At 42.9% G+C, this 23,944-nt stretch overlaps 1 protein-coding gene across 2 annotated transcripts in view; it reads right to left on the reverse strand.

Moving 5' to 3' along the window:
- Nucleotides 1-23,741, reverse strand: part of CDK17 (cyclin dependent kinase 17) — a 574,256-nt gene extending 550,515 nt beyond the window's left edge. The window contains exon 1 of one of the 2 annotated variants that reach the window (XM_086918156.1): nucleotides 23,287-23,741. The gene's annotated coding sequence lies outside the window, so the exon portion shown is untranslated. The remainder of the gene's footprint in view (nucleotides 1-23,286) is intronic. The other variant, XM_086918151.1, reaches the window with a different exon arrangement.
- Nucleotides 23,742-23,944: the final 203 nt, after the last annotated feature.

The raw sequence follows: 23,944 nt of genomic DNA on the forward strand, positions 1-23,944 counted from the left end.
AGGCACTGGATTACAACAGCAGACAAGGCTTTGATCTCTTCCTTACCCATGCCTTTTTCATCAACCTAAGCACTCTAATTCTACTGCAAGCGGGCTTATAGCAGTTTACAAAAACTCATAATAAAATATAATAAACCAAGTAGTCCAATTCTTTTTAAACACATTTTTATTAACATTACTTAGGCAGTGATAGCACCAGAGTAGTTAGTTATAAGTCAGAGTTTCCAGTTCAGTAATTTCTTGTTTTCTTAGTAAATGTGACACAGTTCAATAAGTCTATACAAAAGCGTTCCAAAACAGTAATCTACTTTGGCTTCTTCATGGAAAGTTTGGTGCTGGTCCGTAAAGCAGGGGGCTTAGAAAAAGGAGGGACCCAAAAAAACAATTTTCCACTTTAATTCTAATATGAAAGTTTGCTCTCTGATACAGAAAAACATACCTGAGGGGAAATACATCAAATTTGGCACAGAGCTATAACTTTACTCAGAAAGCATGCTCTACATTATTTGATGTTAATCCATTCAGTAGTTTTAAAAAGTTGTGTTTAAAGAGGTGCTTGATGGGCATAAAGGGATTAACCTTCAGAAAAGGTTAGCGATATATGGACCACTGGTGTCTAGCGATGATAGTTTGAAGGAGATTGGTCTGCATTGGCTGGCTGGGTACTGCGGTGGGGTATGATGACTGATTGATTCGGATGTATTATGGTCGTGATTACCCCTCTCCACCTAGTCGCCAGCACCTTGACTAGCACTTTAGCCTCCACATTGAGGAGGGAGATTGGCCTGTAAGAGCCACACTTGAAGGGGGTTTGCCCACTTTGTGAATAACCACTATTGTGGTGAAACGCTCGTCTCTAAGCAGAAGAACCTCCTCTCAAGCTCTTTGAAACTTGGCCAGCATTGGTTTGGCCACCCCAGTGGCGCAGATCTTGAATAGTTCAACTGGCAAGCCTTGGGACCAGTCGTTTTCCCAAACTTCAACCCCCTAATGGCCCCCATCACTTCTTCCTCTGTTAGGTCCTCCTCTAAACCCTCTATGTCCTCCTGGGCCAAGGCCTTTATGTCAAGGGTCTGCAAAGTGCAGCATTGTCTAGTTAAGACTCCAAATTTGGGGGGGCATATATTTTCTCACAATAAGTGGCGATGTCTCTGCTATCTCTATATTGGCCCTCCGCATTGTCCCGGTAGCGTCCTAAACCTACAGCACCCAGACTCTGTCTCGGTCCCAGCGCTGCATACACTGAGATTTTGTGCAGATCCATAAATGGAGAGAGAGAAAAAAATTCCTTTTCAATGGAAAGTTCAGCTGAACCATAACAACAGCAGTGACTGCTGCTGTGTAATGCCCAGAGGAAAGAGAGAGAGAGAGAGTGACTGTTCGGCTAAGGCAAGAAAAAATAAGATTTTAATGACGGATTCACGTAGTGAATTATAATTGGAAACAAAAAAGTCAGCTAATTAACTCCTGCATCACGTACACGAAGGGGCTTAAAGAAAAGTCCTTGTAGATTCATGCCATGTCACTCACAGGAACACTTCCTGCGTCAAAAGGAGCAGCATTTTGGTCTCACAGGACATTGTGGAGGACATTAGAGTATCCTGGCCACCACCCATTTAGCCAAAGAGGAGCCTAAAATGACAAATTACAGAGAAAGAGTCAGAGAAGGAAGAAGATTACCTAAAGAATAGTAACTGTCTATTCTTGCATAATTAGGCTTTTCTTCCTTAAGCTCCACACCACTGAACATGTTTTTCCTATTTATACTCAAATGCCAGTTAGAAATGCACTCACTCCAGACAAAACAGACAAAAAAGACAAAAACAAGAACTGTTTGAGGGAGCATCTTTATTGTTGGTTATGTTGTGGTTTCCTATCATCAGTCAGTGAACTATTTACTTGCTTGTTCATCTGAAGTTTTTCTCTTTTATCTTCTTCCTAGTACCTCCTGCCTAAGTGCTCGAAGACTATCCACAGCCCACAGAAGAAGCTTGACGAACCCTAACACTGGGGGAGATACAATCTGCTCTGCAGCACCTACCACAAACCAAATCCCCAGGTAGTGACGGGTTCCCTCCTGAGTTTTATCAAGCATTCATTCACAGGTACACTTCCCCGCCTCCTGTTGCAGGTCTACCTCGAGGCATTTGAACGCGGAGTTCTCCCACCAAGCATGACACAGGGGGAAATATGTAGGATTCTGAAACTGGGAGGGGATGCTCATGAGCTCTCATCATATCGACAGATTTCTATGATTAAAACAGATGTGAAAAAATGTATGTAAGCTTTTAGCTACTCGATTGGTCCTCATGGACCAAGTGAGGCATGTATGGCGCCAATGTGGTTTCATACCAGGACGAAACACAGCTATGAATCTGCACCGGCTTAACCAAGTCATGCATGAGGTACGCAATCGGGAGGAACAGGTGGTTTTGGTATCCATTGATCTCGCCATGGTGTTTGAACCAGTGGATTGGGGATACCTTCTCGAGGTCTTACGTGCTGTGGGGTTGGGTCCTAAATTCTGTCGCTGGATTTGCATTTTGTACAAGGCACCCCGCACAAGGGTAAAACTTGGGGGCAGGCGATCAGAAGACTAGCAATTGCGTAGGGGCACTCGCCAGGGGTGTCCCCCTTTCGCCTTTACTGTTCGCCCTGACCATAGAGCCATTTGCAGGCTAGGTCAGGGCGGAAATGGAACGATGGGGAATTAGAGTGGGTGACACGAGTCACATTATCTCCCTATATGCCGACGATGCCCTGTTTTATTTGTCCGCTCCCCGGGACGCACTACCGGTATTGCTGCGCCAATTAGATAGGTTTGGAGAGGTCTCTGGATTGCGACTCAACCGTGGTAAGTCCCTGATCTTTCAGTTGGCGGACTGTCATTGATGGGCAAGCTGGCCATCTCCAAGATAGTGATGCTTCCTAGGACACTCTATGTCCTCCAGAACTCACTATGCCTGTTACCGGCGCGAGTCTTCAAAACCCTGAACATACTACTCACGTCCTTGCTCTGCGCTGGCCAGCGTAGTAGGGTAGCTCTCAACACTATTATACGCAGCTATGAAGCGAGCGGACTGCAAGCTCCACGCTTCGATTTATATTATTACGCGGCTCAATTACAGTCTGCGGCACGTTGGCTGACAGATGTGGACAACTGGGAGAAACGCCTTCTCTCCGGCAGGGTGGACACCCAGACACTGCAGGATGCACTGATACAGGGCAGGGGGGTCCGAGACAACTATTCCCTACATAGTGCGACATACTGCCGGTATATGGCAGCGGTTTGTCGGGTAAGTCTTACGGAAAGCGCCCTTTCACATGGAGCTTTTGGTCTACATATTGGCCCCCTTTCTAGATACATGTCCTTTCAACCCTGGAGGGAGGGTGGATGCGAAGTTCTTGCCGACCTTTTTCCCAACAAGACCTTGATCACTTACGAACAGGCGGAAGAGTACTTTGGCCTCAGGCAGGGCCAATTCCTACACCGTCGGGGAATACAGGATGTGGTGAAGATCACCTGGCCACAGTACCTGGACATTCCACCTCCGACACAAACTCTAGATATCCTACTCATGTGTGGTACAGGTCACAAATTAATTTCTCTCCTCTACAAAGCTATGAAACAGGATTCCATCCCCCAGTGCCACCATCCATGGCTGCCTGGCAGAGAGATCTCGCTGTCCAGCTGGATGAGAAACAATGGGCACACATAGGCTCCCTCACACTCACTATCTCCTGTAATGTCAGATTTAAACTAACGCACTTTAACTTCTTGCATCGCACCTACCTAACCCCGGTATCCCTGAAACGCATTTCATGTGACAGGGGGGATAGATGCCCAAGATGTAACACAGAAAAAGCAGGCTTTTTACACTTGGCCTGGGATTGTTCGATGGTCAGGCAGTTTTGGGAGGAGGTGGTGGGCAGAATTGTTGCGGCCACGGGCCTTCAGGTGAAGCTGGAACACTTGAGTTGTTTACTTGCATCTGTCTTGAAGCCCAAGAAAAAAACTCCCATATAAGCTCATACAATTAATGCTAGTGCTCGCTAGGCGCAGGGTAGCTATAACTTGGAAGGGGATGAGGGGCCCGGAAGTGCCCATCTGGCTTAATGATGTTCAAGAGTGGTCCCTAGCCAAAGAAGACCATATGAAACTCACCCGTAGGGGCTAGAAGCTACAAGCGGACCTAACGGCTTGGGGTGAAATGTGTACTTCTGGTTTGGCAGAGGGGGAGCCCTCCTCTCAGGATATAAATTACAGCAAAAGTGGGTTAGATGTAGACGATGGGCCTAACCTTGATGGGGAGCAAGAGGATCGATCCCGGTAACATATACTCTGAGAGTCAGTGGCCCCTTGTGCCTTTCTTCCCCCGATGCTACCACCTGTACTACATACCATTAATAATATTAATGGTGTGCCTCTATATGCTGTATCGATGTCAATTTGCTTTTTTATTTGTAAAATGAAAAATAAAGTTTTTAAAAAAACGATCCACAGCCGTTTGCAGTGTTTGTTTTACTAGATTTGCTGTGCTGACAACTTTGCCACTTCATCCTTGCTACAGGGAGTCCTCTGACTTCTCCCTTTTCAGTTCAGTGCATTGGAATACTTGGCCCGCTGTCCTAGGATCTCGTCTTTGCCGGAGGAGTGAACCATTGTGCACTGCAACCGCTGGGGACCACAAGTCCCACAACCCCTTCTGGGACCTACACCTGGATCTAATTAGTGCTAAAAAAGCGCCTTGCTGTCCCACTGCGCTGGCTGTGCTAGGGTGAAGCGTGGGCCAAAGTAATTGCCAGGAAGTGCCAGGGCAGAGTCAACCCCTCCTTGGTTGTACAGGCCATCGAATGGTAAGACTGACTTATACCCACTACAAGCCATTACACTTAATGATATACCTGGTCACCTCCCTTGCCACTATTGTGGTGCATCGTTTGTTAATGAAGAGTTTGCCGAGCTGTGTTTGTTTAGCCTGACTGGTCTGGGTCTCAGGCCACCGTTTGAGAAAATAAAACAAGAGGCACCTTTATCATCTTTCTGTTAGGGATGCTTTGGTACGGGACTGACTCGTATACCAATTGACTTTGCCAAAGTGACTGCCCCCTCCCCCAGCCACGCCACTCTGCTGCTGCACATGAGCCCAAACAGTGCTTCTGTGAATCTGGCTCATGACACAAATATCATTCAGATAATTGATCCCCTCATTGTGTTTTATATGTATTGTATTATAACTCCTTTGTTGTGGCTCCAAAGGAATGCTAGGTATGGGCAACTGCAAAGGAGCAGAGACGGTAGTGGGGAAGAAAAACAAAAGTAGCAAGCACTTGTCAGCTATGGACCCGGCTAAAGCATGTCCGCCCTTAAATTTCAACGACATATTTTAAGACGATGAGTCACTATTGGGGGACAAACACTACCTAAAGCGTGTGACAAAATTGCCCCCATAATCACCAGAAGGAAGAAGGAAAACTCCCTGGCTATTAGCACCACCAAACAGGGTCTGGTTGCTAAAGTTCACTGCCTTCCTACATTACCTCCACTGGCAGAGCCTATTGTTGCTACTACCCGTGCTCTAATACATTTGCTGCGCTTGCTACCCTATCTCCTTTGCAAAGTCAGCATTAGCCTCAGCGGGTGCTCCTGTCAGCCCTAAGTCACGTAATACCTTTGACTTGGCCAACAACGAGCCAGCTGTGGGCTCTCCCTTGGTCGTTCCTCCCTCATCAGCCATGATGGGGTCTATCCTAGGGAGTCCCTGCACGAATGCTGCAGGAATGTTCACACTACTTAAGCAGTGCCAAGAAGAGATTACTACTCTAAGGGCCTAGCTAACCTCTCTAACAGAAGAAGTAGGGCATTTGAAATTGTTGACATCCCCACCTGCACCCACTCAGTCCCCAAATCTAGAGGGGAAGGTCTCACCGCGGGTGACAGGAGTTTGGCATCCTGAATTTATACCCTGGAGGACCATGGCACGAATTAAAAGCCTATTAATATTCTATCTTTGAATGGGGCGGATCCAAGTTGGATGATCCTGAGTGGGGAGCATTTATTGATCCTGTTGACGTATGCCTCCTTCAAGTAACAAGGTGTATTGAGCCTGTGTACAGACCTGGGGTTGTTACCATTTTCAAGCAAGCTTACCATAGTGGGAGAGTTTGCCCATTTGGGAGAGGCAAAGGGGGGAGTGGAGGCTTCCGATTTTGGTTTGTGAAACTCTGCCAATTGGATATCGAATCCTATGACATACTAGGCATCATGGTTTCAGGGGCTGACTTCCTCCCACCTGTATTATATTTACAACATATTCAGCAGAGGGACCAGAGGAATGGCGACTCCCCCACTTAACACCAGCTTGCAGCCCATATGAATTTATCTTTGGCATTGGAAAGCTTTATTATTGCAAGGAACTTCAATACAACATTCAATCCCCTGGATAATTGTAGTTTGACCATTTTTGATGATGAGGACAAAACATGGGGTATTCCACCTATGGACTTTGCCTAGGTGAAGTGTGGGACAGACGTAGCCTATCAGATCCTATTGCTTACAGCTATGCGTTGGTTTAGGGCCTGCAATAGGTGTACCCCATCTGACCGTGAAGCACTCCACACCTTTAATCGCCCTGGTGCCTTAAGCTGGATTGATTACATAATATTAGCTTTCCAATATGGCATGATCTAGTGGACATCAGGGGCCTCCCTTGAGTTGATAGTAATTATAATGTCCTGCACTGCTATCTGAATATTTACCTCAGCCAGCCAGAGACGATCCTCCCTTCATGCGCCTTTGACCCGATACATTCCAATGATGGGAGGAGAACCAAATGGGCCGAAGTGGCCCTTCACTCAGACGTTAAGGACAAAATGATGAGGGCGCTTCTTAAAGCCACTGCTGAATTAGAAAATGTGCACTATACAGAAACAGAAAGTAGACTCCAAGTAATGTCAACAATACATCATTCACTATTTTGTGCACTGGGGAAATACTTTACATCTAATTGCACAGCAATAGGTAGTGCTCCGAAACCAACGTGCACTTGGTTCAATAATGACTGCAGTAGGGCGAAACTTGAATTGCGGAAGGCCCTTGTGAAAGGGGAAGTCCTTGTCATTAGAACCTGCAGGAAACGATACAAGCACATCTTATATAAAGCTCAGAATGACTGGGATGTCCTGATCTGGGATGAGTTGTACGATGCCTCAGTTAAAAGAGATACCAAGAAGTTTTGGCGTCTGGTAGCCAACTAAGGGCACATTTATACAACCCGTCTGGCTTACTCCATCCAACCGGAGAAGTGGCAAAATACTTCATAGATCTCTATGGCCCCACCCCAGTCAAGAGCTCCGATGTCAAAAGCCAACGGAATGCTGTACTAGTACAGTCATCCTGCTCAATCCCTATAGGCCTAAGTGAGACAAAGAGTGCATTCAAGTACACAGCCACAGGAACAATTGCAGGGCTGGATGGGGTACTGGGGGACTTGTTTCTATCTGACATTGAGTGCTGGGACAAATCAAATCAAAATCATCTTTATTCGGGTTTTAATTTTAGAAAACCATAAAAGTACACTTCATTTTATACACCTTAAAACGTACCACAAAATGTGTAAACATTAAAATGAATTAGGTAAGAATTTCGTGACGCATTCACCAAATCATTATATACAACAATGGATGTCACTTTGGACTATAAACATGTATCTCAATGTTCATGATTCTCGAGACAGAAGAAGCAAAAAACAGTTCATATAGCTAACTTAGGTTTGTCCTATGTCTGACAGAGAATTTCAAGAATCTAGCAATATTTTCTGCCATATATGTTGTCTCCAACAATTGTAAGGCGATGTAAGCTGGACAGCATCTTCTTAAGCCCAAGTGTTTTGGTAATGGGAGCAACCAGTGTTTCCTAGACTCCTTATAAAATTTACAAAAGAGAACAACGTGTATGGTAGACTGATTTGAAATATCGTCACATGGGCCAGTAATTGAGTGTGTAGCCCACCTGTTCACCTCTGGGAATGACACCAGATGGTGGAATATATTCCACCTAAAACGAGTCAAAAGAAATCTGTCGTAGGCATTATGTTTGAACGTTAAATAGCTAGGGTAGATTGTATCAGTAATGCATGTTGAACGGTGGGTTTGCTGATCTCATTGGCCAACCTGAGTTGTTCTAAGTGGCTCAAGCACATTGTTCAAATTCTTTCCTAGATAGTTCTATTATTGTCAGAGGGAAAGAGTAATATTTGCCCAATCCTAAATCATGGAAGAATGTTTTAATATACGTGAGCCACTTAATTTTGCCCCCATTTTCTAATAGGAGGCAATCTTCTAACAATCCTCGAGTAAGGGCGGTTTTTTCAGAAGACCAAATGCGGTACCACAAAAGCATTGGTGGAAGCCTGATTATGTCAGTTAGGTATGTAAGGCCAAGCTCTAGGTGACAATTGTATATTTAGGAGCTTCGGGGGACGACAAGTAAGAATCTTAGAAAACAGAGTGCTGTGTCAAATATATAACCATCCTAACTGCCCTCATATAATTCCGTAATGGAAATCCCTCCAAGCTGGAAAGCAGCGGAAAATGTCCTGGCGCGTAAGAAATTCCCAAGGGATTCCCCTGCAAATTATAGGCCTATCAGTTTAACTGATGTAACCCAAAACGCTTTCAGCAGGCAGATATTACACCATCTGAGGCAGTGGATCAAGGAACAAGGGCCCTATCTCACCTTCAAGTGGGCTTTAGAAGCCAGATGAGTACCATTGACCAGGTCTTCAGGTTCACGTCCATATACTGGAAGACAGTTCTACTTGAAAAATCACATTTATATCTGGTCTTTGTGGATTACAACACTGTTTTTAACCTGGTTCCCCACCTAAAACTTTGGGAAGTTCGAAATGGCAGAGGGATACCACCAGACCTCCTGGATATTATTAGGTGCTTACACCAGGACACACATGCACATGTCCTCTGGGGGACCAGAAGTGAGCTAACAGACCAGAGGAGATTCCACAAGTGCATCAGTCAGGGGTGAGTTCTAGCTCCCACGATGTTCTTATATTTAAAAGGTGTGGTTGTCTATTTGGAAGATCGTACAAGTGATGCACCGAGGTTGATGGGTAGGAAGATCCACCTGCTCTTATTTGCCGACGACACGCTCCTAATCTCCAAGACCATGAGATGCCTTCAAACACTGGTGAATAGATTTGGGGCATTTTGTCAGTAAAGAGGACTGGTGATCAACCATGCCAAAACTAAGTTTATAGCCATCAGTCTCCACAGGTCTTTCACTGGCTCTACCACCCTTGGTGGTGTTCCATTAGAAAAAGTTATGAACTTTAACTATCTAGGTGTCACGCTATCTAAAGATATGACCTGGTCTACTCAGGTCAGTTAAAGTTCCCTAAATCTAACACAATGCTGCAGCCACCCTTAGACCTTTTAAGCTTCTTAAAGCAATGTGTATTTCACCAGTTTTAAAGGTCTATAGGCCAAGGCAGAGGCCAGCCCATTTAAGGGAGAGGAGGTATGGGGATGAACAAATATAACAGAACTAAGCATAGCTGAAAACAACTTTCTGTTCACCCTTGTTAATCTTCCCAAGAGCACCCCACTAGTACCTCTACTACATGACTGGAGTATTGAGCCGCTGACCTTGAACGCTAAGCTATGGCCTCTCCTTTTCTGGCATAGACCCTACACTAACTGATTATTTTCATGTCCTTAATGACATTGTGGCCTTAGACAAATCTTGTACTGTCAAATGGTTGGCCTTTGTGAAAGATTCTCGGATTGAACTTGGTCTGGGTGAATTGGATGATGACTCCCCTTCTCTTCCAAGGGAAGCACTAAAGCTCTCTGTTTGGAAGTGGAGGTGGGAGAAAGACAACGAAAGGGTAAACTGTGGCTCCTTTACAAATGCTTGTCAGCAAGTCAAACCCAATACCAAATTTGAGCGTTTCTTTATTTATGTAGTTGACCCAGCAGCCAGAAGTTTATTTCTAAAATTGGGGTATGGCACCTAGCCCCTTTTATCTTTTACCTCAAAACACCAGTCCCAACATCACAAGCCCTGTAAGCCTACAGGCAGAAGAGTCTCCGTCACATTTTTTGTTCTGACCAGGTTACATTTGCCCCAGAAAAAAATGTATCATCCCTATCTGGAGGCAGCTGGCTTGCAGGCAGTACCGTCCAAGGCTTAGCCAGCTCTGCACCGAAACTAGGGCACCTACTGTATGAGCTGTGACCAAATTTTGAAATGGAGCTTTGCCATCTGGGCCAAAGCTATTAAATAGTGCCTGCTGGTCCATGTTTTTACTTTCCAAATTCTTATTTTGACCTTTCTCATTGTGCCGGTCAATTTAGCACGATAAGTGTGCGCATTGATGTTATGTTTCCATTGGTCTTGCTGAATCCCATAAAAGTGCAATATCACTTTAGTATCTTATAATGGCACCGATTAAATAACATTTTACCCATGCAGTGTCTATTTTGTTATTATATTGTATTGTAATTGCATTTACATAGCGCTTACTACCCTTGACAATGCGTGGAAGCGCTTTTTCAGCAAGTAGCATGCTACTCAAGACCCCATAAAGGATTAGTGGTGAATTAGTATAGTGAAATATGAAGTAATTTGCGTGGTGGATATGTTAGTCAGTTATTTGGATTGAGAACGATAACGGAGAACAGGGGGAAAAGGTTTGCATTTATATAGTGCTTGCTACCCCTGATGAGGTGTTGATGCGCTTTTTTAGCGAGTAGCACGTTACTCCTGAACCCATAAAGGATTAGTGGTGAATTAGTATTGTGAAATATGAAATTATTTTGAGAAGTGGACATGTTAGTCTGTTATTTGGATTGAAAGGATAGTGGAGGGATAGAAGAGGGAGGATTTTGACTTTTTTTTTTCTTTTTGGAAGAGGCTTGGGAAGAGTAATAGGGATGTGGAGGGGGAAGAGTTAGAGGGAATGGTTATGAATGCACATGTTGCTCACATTGAGCCCTAAATGTTTTATGTACTGTGTCATATCCTGTATTTTTGTTTTATCTTTCTAGATGTAATATCGTTATGGCAATGTATTTTATAGACTATGGAACTATATGTGTACTTTTATGATTTTATTCGAAACCAAAGGTTTTTTTTTTTTAAATTATGAAATCTCTTGAACAAATAAATAATAAAAGATATGTAGTTCCTTTACCCCACAGATATGTGCTGATGCTAGAAGATTGCCATCTGTTTATTATGCATAGAAAAGTAGTCAGACACCTCTAGCATTTGGTAAACAATGATTTTTTTAGTAAGTTTTTTCTAATGTTAGGGAAAAGATTGGTAGACTGGTGGTCTTAAACTGATAAAAAAGAGAACACATAGATGTACCGAAGACTGATCACCATTTTCTGCCCACTTGGTTTTTCATAGCGAATAACCAAAGAATTCAACAAAACACACTTTTCCTTATTAACCCTCTTCCGTGCGCCGGACGGCCCCTGGCCGTCACGGTGGGCGTGTGTGTGTCAGACGGCAGGGGGCCGTCCGATTTGCGCACGCACAGAAATCACCTGCACAGCGGGGAAATGTGCTCCCCATGGAAGCGGATACTAGCAGAAACTTGCAAATTGAAAGTCCAAACAAATCTCCCGGTATTGTGTATTGTATCTGCTGACTATTTAAATCTACTTTCTTAAAGTGTCACCAAAGGTGATTTTAAGATTTAATATTTAGGCAAACGTTTTTTGTAATCCTAGGAAGTACAATCTCCTCGGGGAAAGCATAGGACTCTTCCGGTATGGATGATGTGTAAGACACAGGAATATGAGTCCAGATTCCTTTTGTTGCTTTTGTTGTATCTCTGCCACCACAGAACCTCTGAGCAAATCAGAAGAGAAGAACATCAGTAATATTTCTGAGCACCACAGACAGGAGTGTTTAGGAAATGAACATTAACCCCTTGGGCGAAGCCGCGATTCTGCGCCTGTGCGGCACATTCCGATCGCGGGTGCGGTCATGACAGCCGGGAGCCGTCATCAGCACACAAGCACTGTGTGCCATGACGGCTACCGGCCGTCATCAGCATGGAAGGGTTAAAAATTGAAAAGGTTGTTTATCCTTTAAAGACTTTGTTTGTTTGCTGGGGTTTCCTACAGCACTAACATGCCTCTGTATGACCGCTTCCTTCAGAGATAGTGCAAGCATGCAGAAATACCCAAGGTGGCATCCATACAGACACAGTGCATAATGAGCACCATGCATGAAAGAATATTCACTGGCAGTCCTACTTATACCAGTGACTTCTGGGACATTCTAGGGGACATCTGAAAAGCATGGGGACATCTGAAAAGCATTGATAGGTAAGTCAATATGTACGGAAACTACATAGGAATAGTGACATATGCAGTTGCAAATGAGGGTGTGCTTCAGTCTGACTTGGAGACTGGTAAGATAACATGTGCTGCAAAGAGAATCTGGGGATAAATTTAGGGCTCTTATAGTGGTTACTTGCTCAAGCCAGTCTTCACACCTACAAGTGCTACAGCCTCTCTTTTAAAAGAGTTTCTTTTGAGATTAAATAAATCTTTTTCCGTTGTCTTTTTCAATATTGTAGGAGGCACATAGTAAGTTATGATGAAATATTATGTTTTTTCATGCAGTGCATAACTGGCCCCTATGGCTTCTGCGAGCTGTGCCCTATGACTGACGTTTTAATGGAGCGGATTTACTGAGTAAAAAAATATAACCCCCAGTTTTAACACAACTGCAAGTGTGAATCGATGCTTCTGGTAGCAACGGGAAGAGAATCATTACAACAGCAACTTGAATCAAAAAACACAGACAAAGCTAAAAGGACAGGCTTTTTGGGTCTTGACTAAAATATTAAAGAAAAGCTTGCAGCAGAGAAAAAACAAAGGGAATAGATTGCTCTCTTAACAAAATGCAACTATAATCTAAAAGATATAATGTGTTATGATTCAGTGTACTTTTGAGAAATAAAATAGTCCCCCTCATGCATTACAATGCAAGCTCTTTTTAGGGGGTGGAATGGTGCACAGAAAAGCTAGAACCATCAAGTGAAAGAGGAGTACACCTTTGGGTGAAGCTAAAGGCCACTCTACTTTCATTGTAAAGAATTCATAACAGTTGGCCCTGCAGAGGAATGCACTGCCAAGCCTGACCTAAAATGCAGATGCTTATTCTTAACTGGCTGCCAGGGTCAGTGGGATCTTTTTTGTCCGCTTCCATTCCAAAAGCAGACCTGAAGTATCATTCAGCAGTGCTGTGTTACAGTTGAGCAACATCACAAAATAAAATGATGGATGGAGTGTTGAAACTTTTCAAACATTCACCCACAGCCAGTGTGTCTTTTGCTTTCTCGCCCTAATTGTGCCAGGTATGCCCAGACATGGGTCCTCTGCTCAATGTGCCACTGGATTCATGCTAGCCTGGCTGATGAGGGATATTACCCTAAAAAACCCATCCCGTGAAGGCTTGTTTGTCGTCCAGGGATGACTTGGCTTGGTAGTTTGGGCTGGACTGTTCCCATGAGGAGCAGGGTCAAGACTGATTTGCATATGGCTGGGTCTAAATTGGGGTGACACGATGAGCAACAGAACAATAGATTTAACCCAGTTCTCTTGACTGGGGAAAAATGTTTATTTGTTCCGCCTTCTGTCCATCATTTGTGTGTCTTGTGTTATAGTTGAGGACACTACATCCCTGCCAAAGGGATTTATCCGTGTTAGAGCAGGAACCCCAAGTTTTCAGCTGTTCCTTATGATATTCAACCAGAATGTAAATTATCATCCAACAAATATAACATAGCCAAAATATCGGCTACCCCAACATCAGGTAGATATGCAATAATGGGAGAGTATAGTTTAATATTTTTAACTCCACATATATGTATCTTCATGATATATACATACATATCTTCAAGGATGTTCAGACAGTAATCCTATAATCACCTATATCTATTTGCCTTCGAGATATTGTGGTAGTCAATATTCTGGCTATATTATGTTTATAGGAATATATTTTTGAAGAAGAAATTCAACATACAGTCATTTCTTAAAGTCAAAGTCGGTTAATAGTGGTCTCTTTAAAAATGGGAATGTGGTTCCACAGTGTGACTACAAAAGGTGCGCTGCAATTTGTCGTCTACAAAATCGGTGCAAATGAGACAGGTCTCTTGGAGGAAGATCAGCAAGTCCCACAGTTTCAAGATGGTGTGACCACAGAGGTAAGAAGGATCTATCAACATGATGAAATGCTTTGTGGCTCTTATTGATTATCTGTATTCAGTACACTTCCATCTTGAGAACCAAGAACATGGAGATGCAACACTAGAATACTGCATTTGGTTCCGACTGTAGCAATACAGAATAGCATTTATATTCTGAAGGAAAAACTGGGTTTACCAGCTTGTTTGGGATTAGTTGGCTATCTACAGAAGGACAAAGGCAGAGGACATATATTCATGCTTTCTGGTCACAGCTTAAGTACCAGAAAATCCCGAATCCACTAATCTACCTCTATTTTTCAGCAAGTTTACAAAATTCAACTTGATAATTGCACTTTTGTTATCATCCTGTCCAGTACATGGACTATGTTAATCCTAGACAAGGATTCTGTTAATCCTAGACATAGGCGCCCACAGTGATGTTACTAGGCCCATGTATTCTTTTATCAAACATTTGTGGGAACTTTCAAGCACAGGTCTGACTTGGAGGCTGGGTATGACACTGAATGGTAAGAGAGCAGCTTACCTACATCCTTGTGCCATGATGCACCACCAAGAAACAAACAGCAGCTGTTTGTGGTATGGTTCAACCAGTGCCAATCACACAGTGGAAAATAAGGTAAACACTAGACAAAACTTTAACACATGATTTTAAAAAACAGAAATTAGGACTACAAAACAGAGAAAGGATTGGGAAGGATACAAAATAATTAGAAAACTTAAGGCACAACCAAAAAAACTAGCATTAGAAGTGCTGTGAAGCACGGGTCACAATGATTGCACTCTTATCATGCTTTTGTCACAATCCCAATGACCAAGCCTTAACCAGGAAGAAGAGGAACACCATCTTGGAGTAAGAATACTGAGGAGACTGCCCAAAACATATAAGGTTTCTGCTACCTTAAAAGGAACCTACTCTCCCTTTCAATCTAAACCAAAGCAGAACATGCATCTTGGCATACATTGGCAGCCGCCATAATCTCAACCATTGAACTCTAGGTAGGGACCCAAACAAGCAATACAATGCCACTTATGGCATGTGCAAACATCACTCATGCCAAGACCTTCTCTACCATCAACCACTGTGGCACTCAAGGCCTCCACGTAGCATCCCAAATATTTGTAAACTGAGCACCTTTGAACCCCAAATCCCTATGAGTAGAACACAGACAAAAATGTAATTTGGCATCGCCAATTTCAGAGCTAGAAACTGCATCTTAAGATGTTCAAATGGACATCAGTGCAAAGCCGGTACTGTGCGTGCATACTTTCTCAGTGGGCTGCCAAGCAACCTCTTGTGTGCAAACTGCATATCCTCCTAAATTCGTATGAACAGCTGAACAACATTTACGACCATTGCCAATGCATGAGGATGGTTGTTGGTAATAGGAGAGAGCCCTCGGGGGTACCTTACAAGTAGCTTATTCTACTCCTTTGTCCAACTCTCTCCTTTTCCTAACTTGTGGGATCACATTTCCAAGGGAAATGCAAACAAAAAAAAGCATACATTTAGTGCAGAGGTGTCAGTTTTCATATAACAACACTTCAAGCAACACGTTTCCAAGATCCTATTGTCCAAACTAAAGCACCGTCTCTAAAGTTTAATTTCCATATTGATTCATTTCCTCATATTTTATAAAGTGTTTAATACTGCACTTCTGGCCATTACGAGCACAATGAATTACAAGTGCCATCACACACTTTAATAATACTCAATTTACAGACCTCGAACTGGTAGAATGCAGATTCAGACTTTATTCGTGTGACCTACTGACCACAGCAGATATCATATTCAAGAGTTTTGATTCACTGAGCCCTCTGCTTGATATGGTTGCTAAAATGTATCTAAAAAAACACATGTTGAATAAATTGCTATTTGAGCTGAGTAATATGATGGTAAACAAGGCTCACGTGCATGTTACAAGGCTGCTGCGCATTAATTTTCGTGAAATTCAGATGACATTTTACAATAAACAAGTCAAGAGTATACATAAAAACTCTATGAAACAGAGAGGCTAAATACGTTTCCAAGTTAGTCATAAAGGCAGCATATTTGTTTCCTTTCTAAACAGTACTACTATATTAGAATCCCCCACCAAATATATTTCCCATCAGTCTATCGTTCGAGTTAGTCCATATCTGCAAAAGATTTTGACTTTAAATAGGTTACCTGTTCTGCTGCAGCAACACTCAGGGATATGGCTGAAAACCCCAGTGTACAAGATTGAAGGACATCTTGGCCCTTTGAAAGGTTTTAATCTGGGCTCCCTCCCTCCCTCACCCCCCCTCCCATAGTGGAGCATTTGTATTGCATTGTCTGGTAGATGCATTTATATAATGTCTTGCATCCCAGATGAGGCGACAAAGAACTTTTAATGCATGGGTTGCACTACTCTACCCTACCCTAATCTGCCTGCCCCACTCCAATCTGCCCCACTCCAATCTACTTCACTCTTCTCAACTCAATCTACCTGACTCTTCTCCACTACAATCTACCTACTCCAGTTTACCCCACTCTACCCCAATATACCCCATTACAATCTACCCAGATTGCAGCCACACTAGCGTAAAACATGACTAAAACATATTGTCAAAGCCAATAGCTCTTGCATAGGGAAGAAATATTGGCATTGCCAATGCTTGTTATGTAATGAACTGAGTAATTTCAGACTCATTTTTACTTTTATATGCATTAAAATTAGGATAAATACATCAAGGTTGGATTCTTCTTAAGGTTTTAGAAAATGTATTTATGTTTTCACCTTTTTAGAGTTAAAACAATGTTAATGTCACTTCTCACTGAATAGAAATAAAGCAATAATAGATAAATGTATCTGTTTAAAGGCAGAGCCTTTCCCCGCCCAGTGGCAAATTGTTCTGAAGCAAGTCACTGAGTGGAAACCCTCTGATGTAACTAACGGAATAATGCTTCTTTTTCAAGCAGATACGTTTACTTTTTCCATTTGATATTTACAGCAAAGAACTTCCAAATGCCTTCATTAAATGTGGAGGAGCTTGCATTTGGCAGTGGTGTGAACTGCTACTCAGTAACATCAAATTGAAACAGGAGCAGTATTATATACTTCTATAAAGCGTGATGTTAACCACCAAGGTAATTTCTTGTCTCTACGCCAAGGAGTGAGACAGAAGCAGCAAGTGGTGGGAAATGTTACAGCTTTAAATGCCATTCTGCTAAGGCTTCCTAGAAGGCCATGTTCTTAAGGCTCGTGAAGAGGATATGTTGCTAAGGTTGTCCAGTAGGCCATGTTGATAAGGTTCTCCAGTAGGCCTTGTTGCTAAGGCTCTCCAGTAGACCATCTTGCTAAGGCTCTCCAGTAGGCCATCTTGCTAAGGCTCTCCAGTAGGCCATCTAGCTAAGGCTCTCCAGTAGGCCATCTAGCTAAGGCTCTCCAGTAGGCCATCTAGCTAAGGCTCTCCAGTAGTTCTTGTTGCTCAGGCTTCCAGTAGGCCATTTTGCTAATGCTCTCCAGTAGGCCATGGTGGCAGGGCTCTCCAGTAGGCCATGCTGATAAGACTCTCCAGTAGGCCATGCTGATTAGGCTCTCCAGTAGGCCACGTTGGTAAGGCCTGATAGTAGGCCATGGGGATTGCAAAAGTTACAGATTTGTGGAAGCAGAAAATTCTAAAGATTGGATGCATGAACAAAAGTCTCATGTGCCAGAATGTGAAATTCAGAACAGAGAGATAGGGAGGAGGAGGTTGTTGAAGAGCAATGTTCTCACATGAGTGTAGAGTTGGAGTCTGGCTGTGACGAACAGCTACCTTTGTTGAAGATATGGTGGGAATACGAACTTGCTTGAATTTAATATTTTAGGATATTGGCAGTCAATAAAAGGAAGATATAGTTGAAATTATTGCTGAGCTTGATATTGTGCATACGTTTTGCCACTGTGATTTACTGTGGGGGTTTTGAGTGAATTGCAAAGAAGAAATATTGTGGGAGGGCATTCCTGGACCAGGTGTCTGCCATTCGCCTGCCCACCATCTCCCTTAGGCGAAGGTGCACATCTCCAAATACAGACAAAACAGGACTAAAAGAAGACAACTGTGACCAGCGTGCACATTTAAGCCCTTTGAGAAACAAGAATTTCTTTAAAGACTAAAATCAGAGCTAAATGAATGACATGCTGGGGAGAGGAAGTAAGTTGCGTATGGATGGAAACAGTTAGGCTCAGGGTCTCTCCCCTAAACCAAGATAGCAATTGAAGAGTAATATTGTAAAAGAGTATTGATTTTGGTGCTTTTCTTTGTATTTTATCATTAACTAGCTCTACTACACCTGCTTGAGGTACCCAGAAATGTCATTCTGGTTCATTCGGTGTAACCGAAATGGACACACTGCCTCACTGTATAAGTAGAAGCCCGTTTTCCCACTAAATGAAACAGCAGGGGGAAGTGTTATTTAATAAAAAACAATTTATATTTAAGGTTACTCAAAGGGTAGGCGAATGCCTCAACAGTTCAAATGTGAAGGCGCTCAAAACATCTAGACCATAATTAAGAAGGAATGGAAGTGGCAACTATCTAGCTGTGCAATATTAAAGCCGCTCAGCTCTATAGTCAGATTCCGAATATATATATATATATATATATATATATATATATATTATATATAGTATAGTATATCAGTAACGCTGGCTGAGGTAACTAGAATAAGGCTTGAAAGAAAAACTTGCAACATTATGGATGAATTATAGCATTTTAGCCTGACAAGAAGAGCCCCCAAGGCAGAAAAAAATCCAGTCTGTCAACAAATTAAGAAGCGCCAGAATAACCACTAATTTCTCGTCACACACTTTTAAGGGTCAATTTGGTGGATGAATCCTATGCTGAACATTACAGTGTGAGATTTAAATGTGAGCACAGAATATTTTATCATATGGGATATACAGGAACTAATATTTACCTAAGAGGAATTAGGCTAAATCATACAACTTAACCTTACATATTGTAATGCTAACAATATTAGTTTCATTTGAGAGAGCATGGTTCATTTGGAGTGAATAGGGTTAGGGGTTATAACGAACATACTTTCTAGGTGCTATTTTTAGTTCTGAAACTTGTGAGTTGTAATGCAAACTGTGTCATGTAACATTTTGTTTCTGCTCTTCTAGAAAGGCAACACATTAAACAGCTCTTTTAACATCATTTAGAAGATTATGAACCAGCTAGTTTTAGTATTTTTAGGTCTCGACTAGCGTTGTAGCGCGAAAGCACTGCCATCGCTTTGCGAGGCATGCAGTATATACTGTAGTGTGGAAGCTCTGCCCACTCTCTGCACATTGGCTTTTGTGTTAAATGCTGCCTTCTGATTGGTTCGAAGCTTGTTAGTCCCTCGTCATTTGTATCATTCCACGGCTACCAGACCCTTTACTTCCAACAGTATTTGTCTTCCCCTGCCTCTCCCCCTCCCCTCCCGCATTCCATGACTTCTCAGATCACATCAGCCCCCCTCCCTACTCCCGTTCTTGCCTTCTTCCCACCCGCACTTTGGATTCTTATGCAATAGGTCTCGCGTAAATGCGAGACCTATTGCATTTTCAATGCTTGTTTTTTTATCAGAGAGATAGTAGCCTCTAATAAAGCAGTTGCCAAAGAAGAGAGCCACTCAGATTGTGGGGAAAGATAACTGGTCAGAAGCTTTCATCTTTGAAGGAATGCTCCTTTCACACTAATTCATTTTTGGAGACCGAGCCCTTCTAGTATAGTGATTTAAGGTTGCATGTTACTGAGCCTCCGTGACATGAATTAAAAGGCTGAATTTTGATAAGCTGGGGTAAAGAACAGTCCCAATTTTACATATGACAATGAGATAAAGTAAATGCTGCACATGTTCCCCCATATTTGGTTCCAGTGTAGGCCTCTTGTAGATGATCAGCAGAAGGAAGCGAGCCGAGAAGTCAATAGGCAAAAGTCAAATGATGAGCTGAATATCCCTATTTCAGATTTGTAAGGAATAGCTTTTATGGAAGATTAGAGCAAAATAGAGAACTTCGTGATTATCAAAAATTATGACACAAAAAAGTAAGGAGATGATGTACTGAGAATTCTGGCATGATGCTATGCTGGTAGGGGATGCAGTTTGAGGTTTGTGATATTCAACAAATATTAGTGTTCGCTGGCAATACGGACTGAGTAACAGCGAGACAGTGTGTTATCTTCCCTCCTTCAGGCCTACCTTGAAAGATACATCATTCGACCTGATTTTCAGATAATCAGAGTTTGACCTTTAATACAATCATAACAAATTATTATTTTTTCTAAATAGCTTCCTGGCCTCGTAACAAATCAGTGGGATTCTTAAAACAGGCCTATGCTTGTTTTTGTTAGACATAACAAACATGCTTTAGTCATAACCCCAGTCCGTTCCACTACCAAAAACGAATACTGAAGATAGTTGTCAAAGGGGCAGGAATTAGTGAAGGCCAGTAAATGGATAATTAGGGGGGTGCAGTAGTTTAACAGGAAAAGGGTGTAGACAAAAACCTTCAATTGCACCTTGGCATTTACAAACATGCTTTCTATTTATTGTATGGCAAGCTACAACCCACCACTTATTGACTCTTAAATAAGGAAGCACTAAACCTCAACCACAAGCAATGCTTTTCAAATCATAATAAAGAACATCTCATTAAACTAAATGAGATGAAGTCCCAGGAAGCTTTGGTTTCTTACTGTTAAAACCCTAACCACAAAAGAGAAATAATCACGCATAAACACCCCCAAGCAACCCTTAAATATTTGTCTGTACATATAGCAATATTTCAAGACAACTTTCAAAAATAAACCAGTTTGACATTTTGAAACTGATACTGTTTTGACTACACGATTACCTAATAGTATGACTTCCACTATGGATACTTTCAATAATATTTGTTGGTATTTTTTTATTGCCATATCAGTATTATACATCTCAAAGTTATGCACAGTGTTATTGTCCGTTTTGATGGTATGCAGTGGCATAACCCTCCACAGTGCAGCCAATGACGCGGAGTCCTCGGAGCATCTGCCCCAACAGAGCGCAATACCAAATGATATGAAGTCCATTTGAAACCACATGAAAAATACCAATGAACAAATTGACTTTAATTACCCCCTCCTGTGCTCGTTAAATATTTTCCATTATAATTTCCAAGCTTTATTTCAATCTTTGTAGACCATAAAAGAATAAAAAGAAAATACATACATCACTGGATTTGGGCAATAAAAACATCAGTAAACATTACAGGATGTATCCATGTACAGTAAGTTGGACAAATTTCATGGCAGTTAAAAAATATTAAGGTGTAAAAAGCGAATTAAACAAGGATTCCATATATAAGTAAGATCGAAACGGTAGGAAATGGCGAAGGAACATTATAATGTGCTAGAGGAGATTAAAAACTTGCGGCGCCTATGCCACATAGAGTTAAAGAAACGGGACACAGCAAAAACAATTGGGGATGAGTGTCAGTTTGCAAAACTCTAAAGGCCTCCCGCGACTGTCTATACCCCAGGTTCCTCCATATTGGTAAGAGCCAATACCTCCTAGGTACGTTGTATCCTGGACTAAAGAAGAAAACATGAATAAGTGTCTCTTCTTGGGTATTGCAGGCAGGACATCCAACAGAGGGAGCTTTTGACCATGTGTTTGTATATGCATGGACCAGCAAGCAACCCAGTCTAAACTGGGCATAGAGTTTCCTTGCCATGAACGGATGATTCAAAATAATTACAAGTTAGCCCTAACAGTCCTTCCATGCCTCTCGGGTTAATATCCATCCCCTCAATTGTTTGCAATAATAATTACCTCTGTCTGCAGAGCTATGCTAGCCACAGATTTTAAGCAGAAATCGCTTTCAATTTCTGATCTGAAATCACATCGGAATGTTAGAGACACCTAAAGAATGCATTCCTCACACTTACATTCTAAGACCAAAGCCCTTCCCAATTAAGGGGACTCTAAATGTAAAACATGGAATTAAACAGCATCGAGCGAGTGAGAGAGAAAGAGTGAGATGGGGGGGGGAGCGAGTCAGTGGCATTTCACCAACTGAAGGGAGTTCAACAGTTCAGGGTTGGCAAATATTTAGACACCCTGTGCTACTGTATTCGGTCACAAGTCAGAGTAAACACTGAAAACAAATCTACTGGAAATCAAACAAGAGCGACAACGCGCTGCCTCGGTAAATAAACAGTGTGAAACCAAGCCCGGGCCGAAATGAAACACCTGAGTGTTACTTTCTGCTTGTGACGGTCTGCTGCTGTGTTTTAATTGGGCAGATTCCATTCGGTATTTTGCACAGCTACGTGAGGTTTTATTCTTTCATTATTTACTAAGTCCTTTCTGCACCTGCAGGAGAGCTCTGCGTGCAATCTCTGCAAGGATGAAAATGTGTCTTCATGTCATGCTCTGGTGTTGTTCAGTCAGTTGAATTGCACTCGTTAAGTCGTGTTAATTCGCCTAATAAACCAATATGTGCAAACAAAGTCCCTTCGGCTGACCTTATCAGGAGGAAAGAGGTGAATATCCGAGCCAAGGTGTTGCCTGGTGACAGTGTCACTCCGCAAGCCCTTGGCACAGTTACAAAGGGTTAGCTTCATAAAGAGTTATTTTTTTTAAATTTGAGGCGCTGGGTGTCGTGTCCACTGTAAACGTCTGATTACAACAAACAGCAGCACCTGACAACATTGGATTTTCACAACTAGAAATATGAAAAGGGCTGCGGTCGGAGAATGAATCCGAGGTATCTGTGCCAGGGCTGCAGCTGCCTGTCAGAGACGCGCGGCATGCCACTGTGAAAGAGACGTTTTCAGGATGGTTGGCACACGCCAGCAGCCGGATTCCAGGCAGATCTCTTTCCATAGCGCTGCGTTTCCTGAGGGCAGTTTCTGGGATGGAGAGATAGGAAATCCCCCGCCTCCCCCCACACACACCCCTCCTACGGCGAAGGATTCTGCTTCCCAACACGGGAGACACCACCACGGAGCAATGGGCACTGGCAGAGATATTCGAGGAAAACCAAAACAAACTTACCTCTCCCTCTCAGAGTCCACGAGCTCCGGCTCGGGCGTCCCCGTCCCCGGGGCCGGATGCGGTCCCGGCTGCACCAGGATATTATTGTTTCAAAACCGCAGCGACCCCCCCTTCAGAATGTTTCCCCTCCGCCTCGGCCGCTTCCTTTCCTGTTTACTTTCGGCTTAATTTCTCCTTTGTTGTCAGTCCTTCACGCCTGGGTCGAGTGTCATGTTTTAATTCCGTAAAAGGCTGCTTCAGAACATGGCTCCCAGCTAAGTAAAAAAAAAACACATACCAGGGCGAAAGGAATACTCAAGACATGGTTCTTTTTCTCTTCCTATGTTTCCAGGGAGGCGAAACAATCAAAAAGATTCCGGGGCCGGGCTGACTGAAAGGCCGCTCGGTGAATAATGCAGGGCCGGCTGCCTGACTGTGTCTACAGATTCACGCCTCCGCCTGCCTGCACACAGCACACTTTTTTTTTTTTTTAACAAACCCTCAACCAGCGGTGACAGAAAGGCAGAAGGGGGCTGGAGCGAGGCTAGCGCGCGGGGAGCGCAGCTGCGACACCTGCTGTCCTGACGGTGTAAGTTACAGCCGCCAACCCCGCTGCCAGCAGTTGGCACAGGTCTGACAGCCGGGTGAACAGAAAGAACCTTGCTTTGGCTAATGCTTT

Source organism: Lissotriton vulgaris, chromosome 1_1 (genome assembly GCF_964263255.1).
Source record: "Lissotriton vulgaris chromosome 1_1, aLisVul1.2, whole genome shotgun sequence".
NCBI lineage: Eukaryota > Metazoa > Chordata > Amphibia > Caudata > Salamandridae > Lissotriton > Lissotriton vulgaris.